We start from the raw sequence: 25,560 nt of genomic DNA, 5'->3' as shown, positions 1-25,560 counted from the left end.
CTGATTAAATCTGTCAAACCAGTTTGGAGATAAAGACTTGGACAGAGGACAATCTCAATGTTACATGTAATGTCCTGGTTAAGATTTTTACTGCTATGCTATAGTTATTTCATTTTAGCAGTTCTGTAAGAGCAGTCTGTTCTGCTTTCAGCTTGTTTGGGTTTAAGCTCAGATAAGAGGCTTGCTATTCAACTTAGGAATGTGCTGTGAGCCAATCAGGGTAGTGGAATTGGGAGAAGGTTCTAGAGAATGCTCGGCTGAAGGTCTTTGTTGGCAGGAGCTAGGAGAGGACAGGAGGGAAGATGTCTGAGGCACCCGTCCCTGTTGTACAAGGTGCTTTGTGCAGGTGAATGGCTTCAAGAAGCTGGAGTCAATACTCCCGTGGGAGACCCGTTTGTTTGAGGTGAATTTTAAGGGACCTTTGAAATCTGGTGTGTGTTTTCACGCAGATGAAGGGTCTAGTGCGTGAGTGAGAATTTCAAGATGAACTCCAACTTAAGTGAACTTAAGATTGTTTAAAAGTAATGGGATCCTTTTGTTTATTTGTTTCTTTCATTTAATAGCTGTTTGCTTTAATTAACTATCTTAAGTATACTTTTTTATAAATTGTATGCAGTGTACGATCTGTTATTTCTAGCTGGGAACAGTAGATCACACAGCATTCACACAAACCGCAGTTTGGGTGGGCAAGACATCCCAACCTCACGGATTCAGTGGGATCAAAGTTGTAAACATCCTAGACGCAAGAAGCCAGGGAAAGGTGGAGTTTTCACCGTGGCATCCAGATGCTGTTAGTGAGGGGCTAACGAGTTGTTTCCAGAGAAACCTAGTTAAATGGGGTTTGATACAGAATGTTTTGAAGGTTCGAAGTTCAAAATTTAATATCGAACTACAATTATGTCACCTTTTACAACGCTGAGATTTATTTTCATGTGGGGACAAGTGAAGATGAATGAAGTTATCCTCTTCAGCTCAAGAGCCTGATGCTTGAGGGGTAATAAATGTTCCTGACCTGGAGGTGTGAGTCCTGAGGCTCCTGTACCTTCCTCCTGATGGCAGCAATGAGAAGAGAGCATGACCTGGGTGGTGGGAGTCCCTGATGATGGATGCTGCTTTCCTGTAACAATGCTCCGTGCAGATGTGCTCAGTGGTCAGGAGGGCTTTACCCATGATGGACTCAGTCATATCCACTACTTTTTGTAGGATTTTCCATTACAGACAAGGTGTTACATATCAGGCTGTGACGCAGCTAGTATCACACATCTAGAGAAGTTTGTCAAAGTTTTAGTTGTCATGCCGAGACTTTGCAATCTCCTAAGGAAGTCGAGGCACTGCCATGCTTTCTTCATAATTACACTTACTCACTGGGCCCAGGACGGATCCACTGAAATGAAATAGCACTAAGGAATTTAAAGTTGCTGACCCTCTCCACCTCTGATCCCCCAATTAGGACTGGCTTATGGACCTCTGGTTTCCTTCTCCTGAAGTCAATAATCATCTCCTTGGTCTTGGTGACATTGAGTAAGAGGTTGTTGTTGTGGCACCACTCAGTCAGATTTTAATACCCCCTTCTATATGCTGATACGTCACCATCTTTGATTTGCCTATGACAGTGGTGTCATCAGCAAAGATAAACATGGCACTGGAGTTGTGCATAGCCATAGTCATCAGTGTAAAGTGAGTAGAGCAGGGAGCAAAGCACACAGCTTTGTGGTGCACTTGTGCATATGGAGATTATGGAGGAGATATTGTTACCAATCTGAACTGACTGGGTTTTGTAAGTGAGGAAAACGAGGATCCAATTGCACAGGAAGGTATTAAGGCAAAGATCTTGAAACTTATTGATTAGTTTTGAGGGGATGAGAGCATTGAATACCGAGCTGTAGTCAATAAGGAGCATCCTGATGTGTGTGCCTTTGCTGTCCAGATGTTCCAGGGTTGAGTGAAGAGCCAATGAAATGGCATCTGCTGTGGACTTGTGCTGGTCGGTAAATTGGAGTGGATCCAAGTTGCTTCTCAGGCAGGAGTTGACACATTTCATCAGCAACCTCTCAAAAAGCGTCATCACTGTGGACGTAATTGCTACTGGACGATAGTCATTGAGACAGGTTACCACAGACTGGAATATGCTCAGGGAGTGGCTATCTATAAACATGACATTAACGTCAATGTATATGCAAGATCTGTGGCTGGCTCTATAGAGAAGTGCACTGAAGACGTCCCTGTTAATAAAGGGATCTATGTGAGTGCAAATCTGAAGCCAGTGACCCAGGCAGGGTTGAGAAATCATGATACTGCCTTCAGGTCAGAGAATAAGACAACTCTCCGGTGAGCAAGAGCTGTGCTTTCCTGTGTCATCAGGAAGACAAAATGGGATTATTCTCAGAGAATTCACTGCCATTTCTGTGACACCAGAGACATAAGGCACATGAGATTCTAACAAACATCTTCAATATCTCTCTGGAGCAGTTCACTGTCCCCACAGGCTTTAAGATGACCACCATCATCCCGGTGCCCAAGAATACGACAGTAACCTGCCTCAGCACTGACCATCCAGTGGCACTGACGTCAACAATAATGAAGTGCTTTGACTTGCTGGGTATGGATCATATTAAACCCCATCTTTCTGCTACATTGCATCCTTTCCAGTTCACTTTTCACTCCAATCAGTCCACTCCTGTACATACACAGCTCCTCCGTGGAGACTGTGAGGACTGCTGAGAGGATCATCGGGGTCTCTCAATCACCCGTCTGAAATATTTATCAGGAGCACTGCATATGCAGGGCCCTTAGCCTTGTCAATGATCCCTCCTGTTCGTCTAACAATCTCTCTGACCACCACCATCAGCCAGGTGATACCGTAGCATTAGGACAAGAACTGTTAGGATGGGAAACAGCTTCTTCCCCCAGACCATAAAACTACTGAACTCCCTGTTACCAACCAAGTCTCATCGCATATGAAGTGCCAGTTGCATTATACTGTTTTGTTAAATTTGTATCGGATATGCAACTTATTATTTGTTAATTGATTTGTCGTAGTGTTACTTTATGTGTTGTGTGTGTAAGTTATATTTGCTGTGTTGTGCACGTTCATCCAGAGGAATGTTGTTTTGTTTGATAGTATGCAGGTATATGGTCGAGTCACCACAAACTGAACTTGAACTTGAACTCAAGTACCAAACCAAAGTAAGTAAAATTTCAGGATATTTTATGGTGATGACTTCATAAATATTTAAGGTTTACATTGGTTCTTGTGCCTTCAGTTTGATTGCATTGGGCAAGATTACAGCTGATGAAGTTAAACTGGGGATTGACTGCTGTTTCTCAACGTTTGTTATTGGCTACACAGACACTAAAATCATAAACCGTGGAGATATACCATGGAGAGCAGTCTAACTGGCTGCATGGGACTGCACAGGATCGCAATCACCTGCAGAGAGTTGTATAATTAGTCAGCTCCAGCATGGGTATTAGCCTCCATCTCAAGGAGCTGTGCCTGATAAGGGGGCATCCATCACCCAGGACATGCCCTGTTCTCATTGCGACCATCAGGAAGGAGGTACAGGAGCCTGAAGGCACACACTCAACAATTCAGAAACAGCTTCATCCCCTCTGCCATCTGATTTCTGAATGGGCATTGAACCCGGGAAGACCATCTCATCACTTTTTATATTTTTATTTTTGCACTACTTATATTTATTGTAATACAGGTTTATTTCCTCTATTGTTCTGCGTACCAGATTCATAATACAGGTAGAGTGTAGCACCCACAGGGAAGGCCTGTGAATGTTCATCCTGATAGGAGGATTGAGAAAGGGAGTGAGCTCATGGAAATGGTCCTAAAACTGATGGATTAAACTCAAAGAGCCAATTGCTGAATTTGAACACACAACAGTGGTTGGCCTTATCAAGAACGATGTCAAGACAGAGTATGGGGAGGAAGTGGAGCGGCTGATGGATTGGTGTGAGAAGAACAATCTAAACCTGAATGTGGAGAATACAAAGGAAATGATTGTGGACTTCTGGAAGGTGCAGATGAACCATTGCCCTCTGCAGATACATTGCTCCTTTGTAGAGAGAGTTAGATGCACCAAGTTCCAGGGAGTTCACATTATGGAAGACCTCACCTGGTCCCTTAATATCACCTCCCTGAACAAGAAGGCAGAGCAACGCCTGTAATTCCTAAGAAGATTGGGACAAGTAAGGCTCCCAATCCGAACTACATTTTACAGGAGCACCATTGAGAGCTTCCTGACAAGTTACATCTCCATCTGGAATAGGAGCTGTTGAGCATTGGAGCAGAAATCCCTACAAAGGGCTGTGAGAACTGCTGAGAGGGTCATAGGGGTCTCCCTATCATCAATTGTGTCATTTATCAGGAGCACGACATTCGTGAATCCCTTAGTATTATTAAGGCTTGCACCCATCCACCCAGTGTCCTCTTTGACTTTCTACCATCAGGTAGGAAACTACGATGCATAAAAAGAAGAATGATCAAGATGAGAAACAGTTTCATTCTTCATGCCATTAGGTTCTGAACACCTGGACACTTCATATTCACTGGTTAAGCAGTTCTATACATTACAATATTTTATATTAATGCACTTCAGTTTGTTGGTTATGTGTGATTCATTTGTAGATTTTATCCTTACCTTCATTAGTTATTGTGCTGTGTGCATTATGAGATTTACACCCCGGTTTGAAGAAAAGTTGTCTCATTTCTCTATACATTACATGGTTTTATATGTTGTATACATGTATGTAGTTAAATGCCAATAAACCTCACTTGACAATGCTCAGCTATGTGGAATAATAAATAGGAGATCTAAATGAAATGTGCAGAATAGTGCACTCGATCAACAAATTATAATTCATGAATAGTTTATTGAACCAATGTTCCTGGCCAAAAAGTGGCTTCAAATAGCTTGTTTTTGTTTTATTGCAAAAATTATTCATTGCAGAAGGTAAAGGAAATAATCACTCCCTGGTGGAATACTTTTCCATTAAACCAGTTACTTCCATGTGCTGTTCATATTGATGAACCTGCTTTTCCCCATCTTGAGGCACGTACCAAATCACAGGAAGAGCAACAATAGATTTCACTATTTACACAAACCCAATGGCAATGCATGTTGGAGCTTTCAGGTGAAACGATGATCATTGTTGAACAGTCACAGTGCAACTACAAGTCTGTCACCCTACTTGGTTGATTTAAGCACGACTACTGAAAGGAACACACTGCCAACATCATGACACCTAACTGGGCAGTTACAAAATGGACTCTAGGCAGTAACTTTCTAAAATGTGTTAGATTATTTTTAGTTATTGAATGGGTTGTTTTTAGGATAAAGGTGTTTATGGCGAGGACAGCTTTATTGCCCATTCCTAACCGGCCTTGAGAGAGTTTTGACAAGAGTAATAGTAATTGCACCACTTGTTAGGCCACAACAGAGAACATTTATGAGTCAGCTAAACAGTGTGGAATGGATCTGAGTCTGAATTCACACGTAGGGCAGGTCAGTATGACTGACATTTTTTCTCCAGAAGACATTAGAGATCAGAGCCATCATTGTGAAGACTAGTTTCTATTCAACCCCTAAAATTCCTTAATATTAGGTGAAATTAAATTCCACAGCTACAGTGCTGAACTCAGGTCCATCACTCTGGATTGCTGCTTTGGTAACATAACTCCACGCTGCATCCATGTATGGTGAGCATGTGAAAGGAGAACTATCGAAAGTTCCTTCAGCTCTGAGAAACTCCTTGTGAATTCGGTTTCACCACACACATCACTGGAATGGAAGCACCTTCTTTATTTAAGACTGCAGTTACTGGAGAAACAAAAGAAATCCAACCAATAATCAGGCAGGGAGTTTAGATAATACAGACAATTTTCTTATATTTTTAATGAGCGTCCAATTGCATTGATTGTAACACATCAAAGGGACAACTTGAGCTGGGATCAAGATAGGTTTGTCCCACTGAGGCAAGGAAAAAATGGTAGGAAAAGAGAACCGTGGCTGATGAAACATGTGAGGCAACTCATCATGAGGAAAAAGGAAGCATATGTTAGATATAAGAAGCAGGAAGTAGGAGTGGCTTATGAGAAATATAGGGTAGTCAGAAAGGAGCTAAAGAAAGAACTTATGAGAGCTCGAAGGGGGCATGCGAAGGCCTTGGCATGTAGGATTAGGGAGAACCCCAAGGCGTTCTATGCGTATATGAAGAATAGGAGGATGACGAGAACGAAGGTGGGACTGCTAAAGGATAAAGAGGGCAACATGTGCCTGGAAGCAGAGGAGTTTGGGGAGGTCCTAAATGAATACTTGGCTTCAGTATTCACAAGTGAAAAGGATCTTGATCAGGATGAGGTCGAAGTAGAGCGGGCCTATGTGCTGGATAATGTGGAGATTAAGGAAGAAGAAGTGTTAGATCTTCTTAAAAACATTAAGATTGATAAATCCCCAGGGCCGGATATGATACACCCCAGGTTGTTGTAGGAATTGAGAGAAGAGATTGCAGGAGCATTAGCTATGATCTTTGAATCCTCTTTGGCTGCAGGGGAAATGCCGGAGGACTGGAGAATGGCAAATGTAGTTCCCTTGTTTAAAAAAGGTAATAGAGAGAAACCTGGGAACTATAGACCGCTGAGTCTTACGTCGGTGGTATGCAAACTACTGGAAAGGATTCTTAAGGATAGGATCTACGAGCATTTGGAGAAGTACAGTCTACTCATGAATAGTCAGCATGGCTTTGTGAAGGGAAGATTGTGCCTCACGAGCCTGATTGAGCATGCTCAGTGACCCATGTATGAGCAGACTCACAAAAATCCCTTCCCTGATCACTGTGTACTATTCCTGGGACCCTTCAGCCTCCCAAATGGTCTAGTGTTCCATCTCCAACTCTTTAACGTGGATTGTTAGAATCTGCATGTGGGCTCTCGTAGTCTCTCTGCCTTCTGACATCCCACAAGAGGAGCATTCAACTATCCTGTCTGGATGAGCTGAGCTGTCTCCACAACTTTCTGTAGTTCCTTGTGGCCATGAGCAGTGCAGCTGCCATAACGCATCAAGACAGAATGCTTTCTACGCTGCATCAATAAAAATAGGCAAGGTTCAAAGCGTACCTACCAAATTTCTGTCACCTCCTGAGGAAGTAGAGGTATTCATGAGCTTTTTGGTCATGGTGGATAGCTGTTGGTCCAGAACAGGTGATGTTCACTCCTAGGAACTTGCAGGTCTGAACCTTCTCAACCTCAGCATTGTTGATGAAGATAACAGCTGATCAAAACCCTCCTTCCTGATGTCAATGACCAGCTCTTTTGTTCTGCTGGATTGAGGAAAAGATTGTTGTCATGACAGCATGTTACTAAGCTCTCAGTCTCCTTCCTGTATCCCAGTTCATCATCATTTGAGATAGGGGCCACCATGGTGGAGGTAGAGCAGAACCTGGCCACAGAGTTTGAGTGTACGGGGACCTGAGGATCCTGTGCAAGTAGGGGGCTGAGGACACAGCCTTGTGAAATGAGAATAATCATGATGAAGGTGTTGAGCCTACCCTACTGGTTCCAGTTTGTTGGTCAGGAAGTCAAGGATCCAGATGCAAAGCAATGTATTGATCCCAGATCGAGGAGTTTGGAGATGAGTTTGCTTGGATTTATAGCATTGAAGATGGAGCTGTAAGCAATAAGTAATCGTCAAACATAGTTGTATTTACTTCCCAAATGCTCCAGGAGATGGCATTTGCTGAAGACCCTTTTCAGAAGTAGTGAATTGCAGCATCAAGATTGTTTGGGAGGCTGGAGTTAATGTTCAGTATAACTCGCCTCTCACAGCACTTCCTGACTCTGGATAGTGGAGTCATCAGGCAATAGTCATTAAGATATTTTTTTTGTTTGTATTTTCTTAGGTACTGGGATGTTGGTTGCCTTCTTAAAGAAGGTAAGATCATCAGATTGAATCAAAGGGTGGTTAGAAATTGTCTATTTTCAAATAGTGCAGTATGTTGGAGGAAATTCGGAATTCCTTCACCAAGAAAGTTGGGTTGGGACAGAAAGAATTTTAATCAGTAAGGGGATTAAGAGATTTTGTGATAGGACAGGAAGGTAGTGTTGAGGAAAGTTGGGCCAACTATAACTTCATTGAATGGCAGAGCTGGCTCAGGAGGACAAATGTTTCTTTCTTCCTCATCAGAGTGAGATATTGATTTCACATTCATTGCACTCAGTGTAGGTAAGTGTTGCCAGGAAGACAATGCCAAGTAAAGTAATCCATTTAGCTTTTCTTCTGGAAAATGTGGTTCCATTCTTGAATTATGTTCTGCCTTTGAAAATCAATTTGATTCAGGGTAGATTTCTATTGCTGTGAACATTAGAAATAAATACTTGTTTTTTAAAATTAATTATGTATTTATGACTAAAGCTGTTAACATATTAATCATATGGCAACTGCTATCAAATGAACAATCAAAATGAAAACAATGTTGGAACATTAGTGCTTGGCTTTAAATGACATAACAAAGAGAGTAGGAATGTACAAGTGATTCCTCAGTCAGTAAGCTGTTGTTGGCAGAATTTCTGAAGGAAATATAATTTCTGAAGGCTTATACAAATGAGATAGATTGGCCCCTGACTGGTGTCACAACGGCCACTTCATACTCAACATCAGCAAGACCAGGGAATTGATTGTGGGTTTCAAGAAGGGGAAGTTGGGATGAGACACACCAGTTCTCATTGAGGAGTCAGCTGTGGAAAGGATGAGCGGCTTCCAGTTCCTACACATTGATATCTCTGAGGATCTATCTTGTGCCTAAAACACTGATGCAGTCGTGAAGAAAGCACAGCAGTGGCTCCATTTCATTGAGAGTTGGGAAGATGTGCTATGTCTCCAAAGAATACAGAATAGTACAGCACAGTACAGGCCCTTTGACCAGTGATGTTGTGCCGACCTTTTCACCTACTCCAAGATCTATTTAATTCTTCCCTCCCGTATAGTCCTCCATTTTCCTTTTTTCCATAAGATTAGCTTAAATATCCCTAATGTAACTGCCTCTACCACCAAACCCAGCAGGGCATTCTATGCAATAACCACTCAACTGTGTAGAAAACCTGTCTCTGACATTTCCCCCTGTACTTTCCTTCATTCATGTTAAATTATATCGTCTCATATTAAACATTGCCACAATGGCACTCACCGTCCACTATCTATGTTTTTCATCATCCTAAACTCCACCATCAAGTTTCTTCTCATTCTCTATGAAGATTCTCAGTCATCCAGGTCAAGCAGTAGCAAATCAAGGCAACTGGACTTGCTGTGTTGTCCAGAGGCCATTTCACCTCTCATCCAAAAGGTTTCCTCAGTTCTGATCCATGGAAGGTAGTTCTCCGATTTATAAACTCTGTGAGTGGTATAAAGATATAGCAATCACCTGCAGGTCGTTAAGAGTTGTACTGAAGTTGAATTAAAAGCTGCAATTAGTAGGCTTAAATTAAGCAAGTCACCAGGATCAGATGGGTATATGGTAGAGTGGTACAAAGAATTTTAAAATGAGTTAATTCCTGTTTTACTCCCCACACTGAACTGGGCTCTAAAAAAAAGGCACAAATGCCACCCAGTTGGAAGGAAGCAATAATCTCAGCTATACCGAAAGAAGGCAAGGATAAAATGGAATGCGGGTCATTTAGACCAATATCTGTTATTAATGTAGATTATAGATTATTTACCTCCATCATGGCCAAACGATTAGAGGAGTTTCTACCCATACTGATACGTAATGATCAGACAGGTTATATACGACAACGCCAGACTCAAGACAATATACAGGGGACATTTTACATTATGGATCATATACAAAAAAATAAAATTGAAGCAATAGTGATAAGCGTGGATGCTGAAGAAGCATTTGATCTGGTTAAGTGGAATTTTCTTTACAGAGTTTTACATAGATTTGGTTTCCAAGACACAATTATTAAAACTGTACAGACACTATATGACATATAGTGACATATGACACTAGGATTAAAATCAATGGATATTTATCAAATAGTCTTACCCTAGAAAGGGGCACGAGACAGGGTTGTGCATGGTCACCACTACTCTTTGCGTTATATCTGGAACCATTAGCTCAACACATCAGACAAAATGTGTTATCAGGGGAATTACTATTAAAGGGACAGAGCATAAATTGGCTTGTTATGTGGATGACATTTTGATCTATCTAGGGCAACCAATATACTCTTTACCTAAATTGATGCAATCCTTTGAATAATATGGTCAATTATCAGGATACAAGATCAACATAGATAAAACCCAATTACTTTCATATTACTAGAGCCCACCAAGAGAAATTGAAAGTCAATACCCCTGGGCATGGCACACACAGTCTTTCAAATATTTGGGCATCATTATGCCAAAAGATTTGGCAAAACTATCAGAATATAATTATCAGCCTTTATATAAAAAAAATAAGGAAGATGAGGCAAGATGGAACCTGATTCCTTTTTTCAGTCTCAGTTCAAGGATTGAGTCTATTAAAATGAATATACTGCCCAGACTGTTATATCTCTTTCAGACCCTACCAATAGAGATTAATCAAAATCAATTCAATGAATGGAACAAGATGTTATCAAGGTATACTTGGCAGGGTAAAAGGCCTAGAGTTCATCTCAAAACTTTGCAATTAGCAAAGGAAAAGGGAGGATGGGGCTTGCCTTCCCTTAGAGATTATTATTTTGCAGCACAGTTGAGAGCTGTGATCTGTTGGTGCAATCCATCATATGACGCTCAATGGAAAAACATTGAGGAGTGGGTATTTCCCATCCCCATGCAAGCAATTTTGGCTGATAACAACCTGCAAAGATACATAAATACTATTGATAATCCATGGGTGAAATTGACTCTTAAAATATGGAAAACTACTATAAAAGAATATAATCTAGAGGGAGATATTGCAATTCTTAAATGGTGTGCATATGATTCAGATTTTAGACCAAATAAATTGGATGCTAGATTTAAAGACTGGACAGCTAAAGGAATAACAGTTCTTTGCAACATAATGAAAGAAGGAACACTGTTCAGTTTTGAAATGCTTAAAGAGAAACACTTATTAGAAAAACAGGATTTTCATCGGTATTTACAGATACAACAATATGTTAATAAGACGCTTAAAAATGTAACCAAGGCAAATACATGCTTGATAGAGCTCTTTAGAAAAGCAAATAATTCAGATAATGGTAGTAGAATCATTTCAAGCGTGTATAAGGGGTTGTCAAATCTTAAAACACATTCAACTTCATACATTAAAACAAAATGGGAGAAGGAAGGAGGGATAATTATATCTGAGGAAGAATGGACAACAATATGGAGGTATCAATGGAAGTGTACCAATTCACAGAAATGGAGGGAGTGTGGATGGAAAACCTTGATAAGATATTTTATTACACCCTCTCAGAAATCCCATTATGATGGTAACCTCCCTGTTTGCTGGAGAAATTGTGGAAATCAAAATGCAAATCATTATCATATTTTTTGGGACTGCCCTGTTATCAAAAACTTGGCCTTAATACCCTCCTGAGCAATTGGATCCTCGTTTTCCTCACTTACAAAACCCAGTCAGTTCAGATTGGTAACAATATCTCCTCCATAATCTCCATATGCACAAGTGCACCACAAAGCTGTGTGCTTTGCTCCCTGCTCTACTCACTTTACACTTATGACTATGGCTATGCACAACTCCAGTGCCAAGTTTATCTTTGCTGATGACACCACTGTCATAGGCAAATCAAAGATGGTGACGTATCAGCATATAGAAGGAGGTATTAAAATCTGACTGAGTGGTGGCACAACAACAACCTCTTACTCAATGTCACCAAGACCAAGGAGATGATTATTGACTTCAGGAGAAGGAAACCAGAGGTCCATAAGCCAGTCCTAATTCGGGGATCAGAGGTGGAGAGGGTCAGCAACTTTAAATTCCTGAGTGCTATCATTTCAGTGGATCTGTCCTGGGCCCAGAGAGTAAGTGTAATTATGAAGAAAGCATGGCAGTGCCTCGACTTCCTTAGGAGATTGCAAAGACTCGGCATGACAACTAAAACTTTGACAATCTTCTGTAGATGTGTGATACTAGCTGCGTCACAGCCAGATATGTAACACCTTGTCTGTAATGGAAAATCCTGTAAAAAGTAATGGATATGACTGAGTCCATCATGGGTAAAGCCCTCCTGACCACTGAGCACATCTGCACGGAGCATTGTTACAGGAAAGCAGCATCCATCATCAGGGACTCCCACCACCCAGGTCATGCTCTCTTCTCATTGCTGTCATCAGGAGGAAGGTACAGGAGCCTCAGGACTCCCACCTCCAGGTCAGGAACATTTATTACCCCTCAAGCATCAGGCTCTTGAGCTGAAGAGGATAACTTCATTCATCTTCATTTGCACCATCAGTGAACTGTTCCCACAACCGTGGACTCACTTTCATGGACTCTTCATCTATGTTCTTGATATTTATTGCTTGCTTGTTTGTTTGTTTATCTATCTACCTACCTATTTATTTATTTATTTTATTCATCTATCCATCTTTTTCTTTATTTCTTTCATTTTCCTTTTTGTATTTACACAGTTTATTTATTGCCTTTAGCACACTGCTTGCCTGCCCTGTTAGTGTGGTCTTTCATTGATTCTATCATCGTTATTAGATTTATCGAGTGTCCCCACAACAAAATAAATCTCAGCATTGTAAATGGTGACACAAATATAGTTTGATATTAAATTCTGAACTTCAAACTTTCAAAACATTCTGTATGTAACCCCCTTTTACTGGGTGTCTCTAGAAACAGCTCGTTTGCCCCTCACTAACAGCCACTGGATTCCGCGGCAGAAACTCCACCTTTCCCTGGCTTCATACGTCTAGGATGTTTACAACTTTGATCCCACTAAATCTGTGAGGTTAGGGTGCCTTGTCCACCCAGACTAACCCATAATTAATTCTTGGCAAATGGTCTGACCACAAAAACCTGTATGAAATTCATGTTGTAGCTTATTTTTTGAAATTTATGAATTTTATAGTAAGAACTCTTTTCATTGAAATATAATTTTTCCTTCTAATTGGTTTGTTCCAAATTTTGATATGGAAGTCTGCAAAGATAAAGAAAAACTGCTTCTAGGTTTTCTGTCTGTGGGAACAACTTAAAATGAATAGCAGTTGATCACCATGGTAACTTTGAACTGCAGGACAATAGCCTCAAGGCAGAAATCCTTGCTGCAGAGATCACAGAATCTTTGTTTGGAACCTTCTTTAAGACTAAAAGGAAAGTCCTTCACTGTAACTCTGGCTGTTAACTCTGGGTTATTATTCTTTAATGTGACTCCTCTTCTAATATATAAATTGTTAACTGATTTGTCATATAATCTTTTTCTATTTTCACTTGAATCCTTTGGAATGTGTAAACTTGCAGTTGCATCCCCTTTTCTATGCTTGATCCAATGACTTTCAAACTTTTTTAACTCCTGGTGAAATTTTGTAAGTGGTAATGAGCAACCATTTCTCACAACTTCCGCTGAATTTCTGTCATAAATATTGTGTTGGAATTCTTTTTCAAGTCTTTTTCATGTCTGTTAAATAAAAAAATTATTCAGTGATGTGGATAATTTAGTTCATTCAGGTTTGTATTATTCTCATATTTAAATCCAATCGTCAAAATCCCTTGCAAAAGTGAACACCAATATATATCTATGGAATAGTTAGCAGAACAAATAATCTCACTGCTCTTATTAACAAGTTTGTGCATATCGAATATATGACACAATTTCTTTCTATAATTGCCAGTCACAGTGCAGTGAATTTCCCAATTTTTGTTTGACGGTAATGTTGCTTGTCATGTAGAACATCTACCAGTAGGCGGCTGCCTAATGTAGTAGCAGCTCTTCAGATTATTTAACCCATTTTTGCTGGATTTCTTGTGATATTTTAGAGAACAATTTGGCCAGTTATATTTTTCCTTACAAGAATGAATTGGTGGCAATATCCTTCTGAAGTTCACCTGATCTTTGTGGCAAAGGTATTCTCTTCAGTCCTGCGCATGGACTGTTTGATCTGCTTCCGTCTGGTAGGCGCTTCAGATCCCTCCAGACTAAGACTAATAGGCACTGGAGAAGTTTTTTCCCTACTGCGGTCACTTTGCTGAACAGTTAACTGCCGGTTAACTGTCGGCTAACTATTACTTGCATTGCACTACCTGTATGTATAATCTATATTTTCATTTATATTTATCATTATTATTGTTATGAGCAGAGAGACAACATCTGCCGGAAGTAAATTCCTTGTATCTGCATAGGTACTTGGCGATTAAAGTCTGATTCTGATTCTGATTCTGATTCTGATTCTGATAACCCAGTAATGATGAAGGAAAGATGATATATTTTCTACAACTGCATGCTATGACTTAAAGGTAAACATCAAGCTGAAAAATGTTGTGATGTTCCCAAGCACTGGCTGCCCCTGTTGCAAGTATAATAAAAGTGTCAGGTATAGGACTATAATTTATAGGTGGCAGGGCAAGTTGGGAAGACTTCTCATAACAAAGTGTACAGTATGCTTGAGTTTAATATTAGACTAATAGATTGCAGAAGTATGGAATCATGCTGAATTTTATAAAAAACTATGGATGGAATTATTTGTATGATTATGTTCTTTATAGGATCACAATTTAGGAATGATAGCAAGGCTTTGATAATACTGATTTGGTATGGCATCTGTACTTTTAACAAACTTCTTATAGGTGTGTGGTGGAGAGTATATTAACTGGCTACAGCACAGTCTGGTATGAAAACACCAATGCCCTTGAAAGGAAAATCCTATAAAAAGTAGTGGACACAGCCCCGTCCATCACGGGTAAAGCCCTCCCCATCATTGACCACATACAGTATACATGGAGCGTTGATACAGGAAAGCAGCATCCACCATCAGCGACCCCCACCACCCAGGTCATGCTATTTGCTTGCTGTTGTCATCAGGAAGAAGGTACAGGGGCCTCAGGACTCACACCACCAGGTTCAGGAACAGTTATTATTCACCCTCAACCATCAGGCTCTTGAACCAGAGCAGATAATTGGAAACCAGACAAATTTGGCACAAAATTGCCAGGTTCAGAAGCCAGAGGTCTAGGATCCAAAAGGCCAAAAATTCAGGGACAAGAGTTTGAATCCCCCCACAGAACATAATAGAATTAAATTCAAATTATTAGATAAATGTGGATTTAAAGATAAACCCTGATTGTTGAGAAATATACATGTTTAACCAATGTCCATCAGGAAAGGAAATCGGCCACCCTTACCTGGACTGGTCCTTAACATGACTCCAAACCCAGCAATGAGGCTGACTCCACCTCCTCAGTTTAAGGACAATTAGAAATGGACAAGAATGCCAGCATTAGTAGCTACGCCTACAGCAAATGAACCAACAAATTAAAACAAAGGGTTGTGGATATGCCATTGAAATTAACATACAACAGCTCTGAGCAAATGCATGATTGCAGCATAGGACTGTGGAATTGGCCTTTAAGTAATCTTGAGAACATATATTTAGTACCTGAACCAGCATGATGTCATTTTCTGGAGTTTTTGTGTTAAACTCTGGGTGAGGAATCATCTTCTTTATTACCATTGTCTTCTTCCCTTTTTGTCTCTCAGAAAACGAATCTACTCCAAGGACCACTCTAGATTGTTTTATTCAACAAAGCCTAGGTTAACAAATTTCATGACACATGCCGGTGATAATAAACCTGATTCTGATTCTGATTAGAAAGGTGACGGAGATATTCAGGATTTCAGAAAGCACTTGAAAAACAATGGTCTCGGGACATTGTCCCTTTGTTTATCATGTTATCTATGAGCACGAAATACCAATTTTACAAAATCATAAAGCAAACGTACTTCCCTCTTACTTTCTTTTAATTTCGCTTATTTCCTTCAGTTCGTTGTTCTCATTAGACCTTCATTCTCTAGTATTTCTGGTAGATTTTAGTATCATCTTTCCTGAAGGCAGATTCAAAGTGATTGTTCAGTTTCTCTGCCATTTATGTATTTTCCATGATAAGTTGTCCTGCCTCCTGTTTATAAAGGACATATATAGTAGCATTTAGCATTTTAACTTAATCTGCCGAAGTTCCTACAGTTTATGAATAAACTCTTCTCAGGCTTCAAGCCATCACAGGTATTGATTATTGCAAATGTTTCGATGAGAAACTCTCCCATCATCTTCAGGGACAATGCCTGGATATGTCTAGTCAGGTGGTATTTATATCCCTGTATTCTGACTCTCCTGATTGGTTAGTCCGCATCCAATCAGGTCTCCGCTCTCCAACCTTGATTACGATTAATTTCCAGTTCTTACTTGGAGCATGACCTTTGTCTTTGTTAAAACACATTTCCTCTAGTTTTATTTCAATGTCTTTCTTTACCAGGTGGTTCTGAAAACTATTGGTATGGCACAGTAGTTTTGTGCTGTCAAAGTCGATCCTATGACCATTGCGAATGCGATGTTCTGCTATCACCAGTTTCTCCAGGTAATCCAAATGGATACACCTCCTGTGCTCCATGATGGGGTTTCCACCGTGTTCAATCTAGCCGATATACACTGGCCATTGTTCGGTTTCCTGGTTTTACTGTCAGCCCTGTTAAGGCCCTGATTGATTTCTTTCAGCTTGTAGCCATTCATGTCGTGCATAATCATCTTATTTCCTCGGGGAGACACTCGGTGTCAGAAATACCTTTTGTACGGTTAAGCTAAGTAGAAAGAACCGCTCTACACTGGGAGTCGTGATGATGACTATTGGTATTAAGGTATAAGTCAGTGTTAGTGGGTTCCCAGTAGACGCCATGTCTGAGGCTACTGTCCAGTTTCCGTCACCTTAGAGTATCCAGGAACAGGAGGAAACCATTCTTCTCCATCTGCATCATAAATTGTATGTTTGGCTGTTTACTGTTCAGATGTTTGTGAAACTGTTGGAGTGCCTGGAGTCCATGAGGCCACAATATGAAGGTGTCACCACCATTACACCTCCCAACGTAGAGTGGTTCTTTCTACTTCGATTAACTGTGCAAACATACTGAAATTTGTGAAAGGGGCCACACAATAGTCAGTACAGGGTAAATGGAAATTTCCTCCAATTCAATATGGACAATTGATGCCATTGTCTTTAGTCCCTGTTGTGATCTCTATCCCTGATCTTGAATTACATCCCTTACACTAGCAATTGTTTGAACAGTTTGCAATCTTAGTGCTGGATTCAACTGTGATAAATTTTTCTGATCAGACATCTCAACTAAATCTGCTGATTTCCATTCTGAAAAATTATTACTTCCATTTTGGAGGTGTTCTGCAGCAGGAAAATGCTCAGCAGATCAGTCAGCATTTGTGGAAGTGAAAATTCTACTTAATTCTCTGAGTGTTTCCTTGTACACTGTGTGTTTACTCACACCCCCCCCCCCCCCAATAATGACAATGTGTTCCACATCTTTGACATTACTCCTTAAAAATTTTTGTCCACACTTCTTTCTTGCTTTAAGTGTGTGTGTGTGTGAGTGTGTGTGTGTGTGTGTGTGTGTGTGTGTGTGTGTGTGAGAGAGAGAGAGAGAGAGAGAGAGAGAGAGGATAACCTAGAGAGATGGAGAGGAGCCAGAGATGAAGAGAGAGAGAAAGATAGAAAGAGAATGTATGTGTGAGAGAGGGAGGCAGAGAGAGAGAGAGAGAGAGAGAGAGAGAGAGAGTTGCAGTTTGTTACCACTGCAACCATTTATTACCAGTTATGACTGATTCTTGCATTCAGAATATAAAAGTCTCCTCTGTTCAAGTAAAAGGGAATTTCAATTTCATTTTCCTTAACACATTGCTAATATTGAGGGAGTGAGTAAACACGCAGTGTACGAGAAAACACTCAGAGAATTAAGTAGAATTTTCATTTCCCCAAATGCTGACTGATCTGCTGAGCATTTTGGCATTTTTCTGCTGCAGAGCAACTCCAAAATGGAAGTGATGATGTTTCAGAATGGAAATCAGCAGATTAGTAAAGAAATATCTGATCAGAAAAATGTATCACTGTTGAACCCAGCAGCAAGGAAACAAACAGTTCAAACAATTGCTAGTGTGAGGGATGGAATTCAAGATCAGGGATAGAGATCACAACAGGGACTAAAGACAATGGCATCAATTATCCATATTGAATTGGAGGAAATTTCCATTTACCCTGTACTGACTAGTGTGTGGACCCTTTCACAAATTTAGGGATATCGGAGGGTTCAGCTGGGGTGGTAGTGAGATAATACATATATCTGAACCGTTTGTTTTAATTGTTACAAGCAAAGGGTGGTGTGTGGATCAAAATTAAAGGAAGCCCTGAGGATATATTCTTCAGGCACTTCAGAGGTTGTACAGTACAACAGATCATAAGAATTTAAGCAAATGGAAGTGGGAGCCGGACATTCGGCCCATCAAACCTGCCTGCCCTACCAGTTAATGTCATTATGAGTGATCTTCCACAGGTTTCACCTCCTCTCTTTAGTCAAATGGTCATAGCTCTCAATTCCTTGATCATTCGAAAAATGTATCTACTTCCTATCTAAATCAGCCCCGATGCTCTGACCTCAGTGAATGAATGGAAACAAGTAGGAGCCTATCCAGCTCGAAAATGGAAGAAAGGAACGGGACAACCAAGCTGCAGCAATAATTTTAACAGCTTCACATAGATCAAGAAAGATGAGGAGGGTTGGCTTACCACATTTCCTGTCACATAGGGTTTCATCTGTTACACTGCTGGGAGACGTTTGGTATTGTGGCAGAGTCACCAATATTTCCAACAGAATGAAAGTTCCGCTCCAGGATACACAGTGCACATCCTCACGAGCAAAACTGTAGAATTATGACCCATAGATTTTCATCCCATATCACGTTAAGTCTTCAAATTCAAACATAACGTGTTAACACTTCCACCTCATCCCTGAGTATACAAAATATAATAAATATACAAAATATAATGTATAATAATAATTGTGATTTGTTTATTAGCAATAACTTGTGATGCTTTTTGAAATAGAAATGTTAAACATGCTATGTTTGACTGTGCTAAGGTGAAGGCAGCTGTCAACAAAATGATAGTCTGGATGAGTGAAATGGCTCCACTGTATTTAAGCACTTTAAAGATACTTTTCATCCTTTAATAATATGAAGTTTTAATACTTCAATACCCTGACCTTATCTACCACAGCAGTAAAGATATAGTAGCTATATCTTAGTAGCTATATAGAAGGTGGTATGGCTAATATTCACTGTCTTACATTTTGGTGCTTTTTTTATAACCAGTCTGATTGTCCTAAATGGGTGGCAATGGAGTTGAACTCCACTAAGGATCTCTCTATTCCTGCATTGCTTGGATCTGCACTCCCTTGTCGCTTGCCTAGATTAACTGTTAATCCTCTTATTAGACATACTCTGAGAATGTGGGCCCAGTTTAGAAAATTTAATGGTCTTCATGGTTTCTCTCTTTCTAGTCCTATCTTGCATAATCATCTTTTCTTACCTTCTATGCAAGACTCAACATTTCATGATTGGTATAGAAAGGGCATTAGGCATTTTGAAGATCTTTTCATTGATAATCGTTCTGCAACTTTCCAACAACTTTCTGCAAAGTTCAATCTATTTCTTTAGATACCTTCAAATTAGACATTTCATTAATCCTTTATTATCCAATTTTCCTGCGATGCCCGAGAAAAACGTTGTGGACCTGTTTTGTTCTATTAATCCATTGGGCAAAGGCTTAGTATCTTTTATTCGTGATAAATTAGTGACCCTAAGATAGATAGATAGATAGATAGATACTTTATTCATCCCCATGGGGAAATTCAACTTTTTTCCAATGTCCCATACACTTGTTGTAGCAAAACTAATTACATACAATACTTAACTCAGTAAAAAAATATGATATACATCTAAATCACTATCACAAAAAGCATTAATAATAGCTTTTAAAAAGTTCTTAAGTCCTGGTGGTAGAATTGTAAAGCCTAATGGCATTGGGGAGTATTGACCTCTTCATCCTGTCTGAGGAGCATTGCATCGATAGTAACCTGTCGCTGAAACTGCTTCTCTGTCTCTGGATGGTGCTATGTAGAGGATGTTCAGAGTTTTCCCTAATTGACCGTAGCCTACTCAGCGCCCTTCGCTCAGCTACCGATGTTAAACTCTCCAGTACTTTGCCCACGACAGAGCCCGCCTTCCTTACCAGCTTATTAAGACGTGAGGCGTCCCTCTTCTTAATGCTTCCTCCCCAACACGCCACCACAAAGAAGAGGGCGCTCTCCACAACTGACCTATAGAACATCTTCAGCATCTCACTACAGACATTGAATGACGCCAACCTTCTTAGGAAGTACAGTCGACTCTGTGCCTTCCTGCACAAGGCATCTGTGTTGGCAGTCCAGTCTAGCTTCTCATCTAACTGTACTCCCAGATACTTGTAGGTCTTAACCTGCTCCACACATTCTCCATTAATGATCACTGGCTCCATATGAGGCCTAGATCTCCTAAAGTCCACCACCATCTCCTTGGTCTTGGTGATATTGAGACACAGGTAGTTTGAGTTGCACCATATCACAAAGTCCTGTATCAGTTTCCTATACTCCTCCTCCTGTCCATTCCTGACACACCCCACTATGGCCGTGTCATCAGCGAACTTCTGCACATGGCAGGACTCCGAGTTATATTGGAAGTCTGATGTGTACAGGGTGAACAGAACCGGAGAGAGTACGGTTCCCTGCGGCGCCCCTGTGCTGCTGACCACCGTGTCAGACCTACAGTCTCCCAACCGCACATACTGGGGTCTATCTGTCAAGTAGTCCACTATCCAATCCACCATGTGAGAGTCTACTCCCATCTCCGTTAGTTTGTGCCTTAAGATCTTGGGCTGGATGGTGTTAAAGGCACTAGAGAAGTCAAGGAACGTAATCCTCACAGCACAACTGACCCCCTCTAGGTGAGAGAGTGATTTGTGCAGCAAATACGTGATAGCATCCTCCACTCCCACCTTCTCCTTATACGCAAACTGAAGAGGATCCTGGGCGTGCCTGGTTTGTGGCCTCAGATTTTGTATTATCAGCCGCTCCATGGTCTTCATCACGTGCGACGTCAAGGCAACAGGTCTGAAGTCATTCAACTCCTTTGGTTGTGGTTTCTTCGGTACCGGGACAATACAGGATGTTTTCCACTGTCTGGGTACTCTTCTCTGCTCCAGGCTCATGTTGAAGATGCGCTGTAGTGGTTCTCCCAGCTCAGTCGCACAGGCCCTCAGTAATCGTGGGGAAACTCCATCCGGTCCAGCCGCCTTGCTAGTACAGATCTTCCTCAGTTTACCTTCCAACTGTGCAGCCGTAATCCTGGGCGTGGGCAAGGTCTTCTGTGAGTGGCTATTTTCCTGTGAGGGAAGTAAGCCTGGTGTGGATTTCTGCGTGCCCCCTTTGATCAAATTAGAACTGCTTGGGAGCATGATTTAAATATTTCTTTATCTGATGCGGTTTGGAACTCAATTCTCAAGTCAGTTAATTCAACCTCTCTATGTGCTCACCACTGTCTTTTACAGTTTAAGGTCATACATAGGGCCCACATGTCCAAAACTAAATTGTCCCAATTTTATCCTGACATCAGTCCTGTTTGTGACAAGTGTAAAGGTGGCGAGGCTCCTCTTGTCCATATGTACTGGGCCTGTCCTAGTCTAGAGAAATTTTGAAGAGAAGTTTTTTTAAACTTTATCCTATATTCTTAATTGCCACTTAGAACCTAATTCTCTGATTGCTCTTTTTGGTACCTTGGGTAAGGCAGATATACATTTGAATCTGACTAAACGTCGCACATTATCTTTTGCCTCTCTTTTGGCTAGACACTTAATTCTTCTTAGGTGGAGAGATGTTGCCCCACCCACCCATGCCCAATGGCTTAATGATATTATGTCCTGCTTAGACCTTGAAAAAATTCACTACTCACTTCTCAACTCGGACCACCCAATAGTAACAGAGATATTGAAGAGCAGAAAGGGAGGCAAATTCTGGAAAGGAGTAATAATAACAGGGTTGTTGTGGTGGGAGATTTTAATTTCCCAAATATCGATTGGCATCTCCCTAGAGCAAGGTGTTTAGATGAGGTGGAGTTTGTTAGGTGTTTTCAAGAAGGTTTCTGTCATGGTTTGGTCCGTAAAGTCCATGTTCCAGTTCACGGTCCAGTCTGGGGACACCAGACTCCGGGTCTTCTGGATGTTTGATTTGGGCTTAATCACAGGCACCTGATTCTTATATTGGAGCTGGAATATGAGTGGCCCTGGGTTCGAGTGTGATTCCTGGTTCGTCTTGTCAGTATCCTGTCATCGCCTCTGTGGTTTCTCTTGTCAGTATCCTGTCCTCACCTCTGTGGGGTTTGTCTTGTCAGTATCCTGTCCTCGCCTCTGTGGGGTTTCTCTTGTCAGTATCCTGTCCTCGCCTCTGTGGGGTTTCTCTTGTCAGTATCCTGTCCTCGCCTCTGTGGGGTTTGTCTTGTCAGTATCCTGTCCTCGCCTCTGTGGGGTAAGTCAGGCTGTCTTTGCTGTTACCCTGAGGCTGGACTGGTCCTTTCCCTTCCCTTTCTTTCTGCTACCCACGCCTGAAGCCTTGCCTGTGTCCTCACCTGTGTCTTCGCCTATATCACCGTTAAGTTCAGCCACCGGAGTGAGACCGGAGCCTTGCCACGCCAACAGAAGGATCTATCTATCTCTGTCTCTTTGTGTCCCTGTGTTTAGTGTCCGTGTATGAGTCCCGGCCCTATGTCCCGTCCCCAAGGAGGGGTCCTGACTCTGTATAAAGCTTAGGCCCTACATCCTGTTCCCAAGTAGGGGTCCTGGCTCTGTGTTCTGTGTATGAGTCCTGGCCCTATGTCCTGTTCCCAAGGAGGGGTCCTGGCTCTGTGTTCCGTGTATGAGTCCTGGCATAAATGTCCCGTCCCCAAGGAGGGGTCCCGGCTCTGTTCTGTGTTCCAGTGCTCAAGTCCAAGGCTCGGATGAGGTTTCCAGTCCGTGTCCAAGTCCAAGTCGTAGTCCAGGCCCTGAGTCCTAGTCTTGTCCCCGGCCAGTGTCTCTGTCCAGCTATGCCTCTCCCCACTTTTGCTTTGCTCTCCCTCGATCAACACAAAGTCTGAGCTTCACGTCCTCGTCCAAGTCTGAGTTTCATGTTCTCGTCCAGCCCTGGAGTCACGCGTCCTGTTGCCTTGCCACGTCCAGTCCTTGCCTGGATTCCAAGCCCGAGTCAGAACCAAGGTTCCAAGTCCCTGTCCAGTCTCTGGCTCGGGGTCCTTGTCCAGGTTCTTAGTTCCTAGTTCCCCATCCAAGTTCCACTTTCCTAGTCTAGTCCTAGCCCAGGCCCTGTAACCTAGTCTTGTCCAGCGTTGTGTCTCCCCCACTTCCCTTGCTTTCTGACACCTTGGGTCCCACTTTCCCTAGTACTTCAGTGTCTGTGTTTTGCATCTGGGTCCATTCCCAATGCCCACCTTATGACAGTTTCTTGACACAATATGTAGATAAGCCCACAAGAGGAGGGGATACTTTCCACACAGTCGACGCATAGTATAGAAAATGCGTAACATGAATAATTATTTAAATGTAGAAAATAGGGATGTGTTCTGGAGGGCTTCCTAAGTATGTTTTATCTGTAATTTATACACATTTTCATACTAATATGACACAAAAGCAGTACCACAAGGCAACACTCGTATTATATTTAATCAAGTTAAGGCAATATTCAATGTAATAAATCATAGAAAGTTAACAGTCTTTTCATTGTTACTTATGTAAGAGTGTTTCGGTATACGCTTCCGAAAAAGCCCAGTCTCGTCTGCATTAAACACCTGCTTTGGTGTGATGCCTAACTCAGCTATCAGAGTCCGCAACTGCAAAGGGAAACGTTCAGCAGCTTCGTGGTCAGCACTAGCTTGCTCACCACACCCAGCTAAGTTGTGAAGCCTGTGACAATTAACAAACTTAGAAAACCATCTCCTACTTGCATTAAAGCTGACAATATCATTTGACACTTCCACACTAGCCTCTGAACAAAGGTGACCACACTTTATTTTTTCTTCTTATTAATGATATATTGCTTAGCTTTGTTAATCAATTATTTGCTATTTTAATTCTTTATTGTACATAATGATGTATTGATGTAATGTATTTTTGTTAATCTTCAATAATAATTAATAAAAAAGATTTAAAAATGAAATTGCCAAAGCTTTCACACGAATATGATCGGAACTGAGTGTTTTTTTTTCTTTATTTCATGCTCAATGTACAAACTCAACATTTTCTCCATTTTTGTTATAATCGGGTTACGCACTTTAATAACAATCTTTGAAGACACTTGCGATGAATCAATCACTGCACTTTATATTTTCTCAGCATTTTTCTTTATCTTTCTGATCATGGACTCACCCAGGTCGAGGTAGCGTCCCAGAGCTGTGTTACCTTCACCTGATATGGCCCTGTTTATAATTTCCAAATTTTTTTCAAGTGTTAAAACAGTTCTCTGCTGCTTGGCTGATGGCCCAGGACTTGACATAGGACGCTTAGGAGGCATAGTTAAATATTTCAAGCACAAAATCAGTGCATTGTAGGTAATAACAACAAAAGTTTAAGAGCGCAACATCGCACATCCACACGCTGCCAAAACCAATGTGAGACTGGTGGGAGAGAGACTGTGAGTGTGCGCACGGGACTTGTATTGGCGGGAAAGCGGTTCTTCTTGCCCCAACAGCCTCACACAACTGAGTTTTTGACTCATATAAGGAGATGTTGGTAGAAATAGGTTCAATGCATATCTGTGAATCTGCATTGTCTGAAGATGCATATAATGAAGATAGGGAAATGAACCTGGTCAGGTTTCAGGTCTCTCAGTGGGAGAGCATTTTGCAGATAGTGATCACAGTTCTATTTCCTTTACCATAGCATTGGAGAGGGATAGGAACAGACAAGTTAGGGAAATGTTTAATTGGAGTAAGGGGAAATATGAGGCTATCAAGCAGGAACTTGGAAGCATAAATTAAGAACAGATGTTCTCAGGGAAATATATGGAAGAAATGTGGCAAATGTGCCGGGGATATTTGTGTGGAGTTCTGCATAGATACATTCCAATGAGACATGGAAAGGATGGTATGGCACAGGAACCGTGGTGCACAAACGCTGTTGTAAATCTAGTCAAGAAGAAAAGAAAAGCTTATGAGATGCTAAAAGAACTAGGTAATGATAGGAATCTAGAAGATTATAAGGCTAGCAGGAGGGAGCTTAAGAATGAATTTAGGAGAGTCAGTAGGGGACATGAGAAGGCCTTGGTGGACAGGATTGAGGAAAACCCCAAGGCATTCTACAAGTATGTGAAGAGCAAGAGGATAAGATTTGAGAGAATAGGACCAATCAAGTGTGACAGTGGAAAATTGTGTATGGAATCGGAGGAGATAGCAGAGATACTTAATGAATACTTTGCTTCAGTATTCGCTACAGAAAAGG

The 25,560-nt window shown here is 41.2% G+C and overlaps 1 protein-coding gene across 2 annotated transcripts in view; it reads left to right on the top strand.

Annotated features, from left to right (window-relative positions):
* Positions 1-224: 224 nt before the first annotated feature.
* LOC140737784 (granzyme K-like) overlaps positions 225-25,560 on the top strand; it is a 37,533-nt gene continuing 12,197 nt past the window's right edge. For both annotated transcript variants that reach the window (XM_073064420.1, XM_073064419.1), the window contains exons 1-2: positions 225-403; positions 3,122-3,186. The gene's annotated coding sequence lies outside the window, so the exon portion shown is untranslated. The remainder of the gene's footprint in view (positions 404-3,121; positions 3,187-25,560) is intronic.

This window comes from Hemitrygon akajei, chromosome 13 (assembly GCF_048418815.1).
Source record: "Hemitrygon akajei chromosome 13, sHemAka1.3, whole genome shotgun sequence".
NCBI classification, from domain to species: Eukaryota; Metazoa; Chordata; class Chondrichthyes; order Myliobatiformes; family Dasyatidae; genus Hemitrygon; species Hemitrygon akajei.
This window is presented reverse-complemented; position numbering and strand designations above follow the sequence as displayed.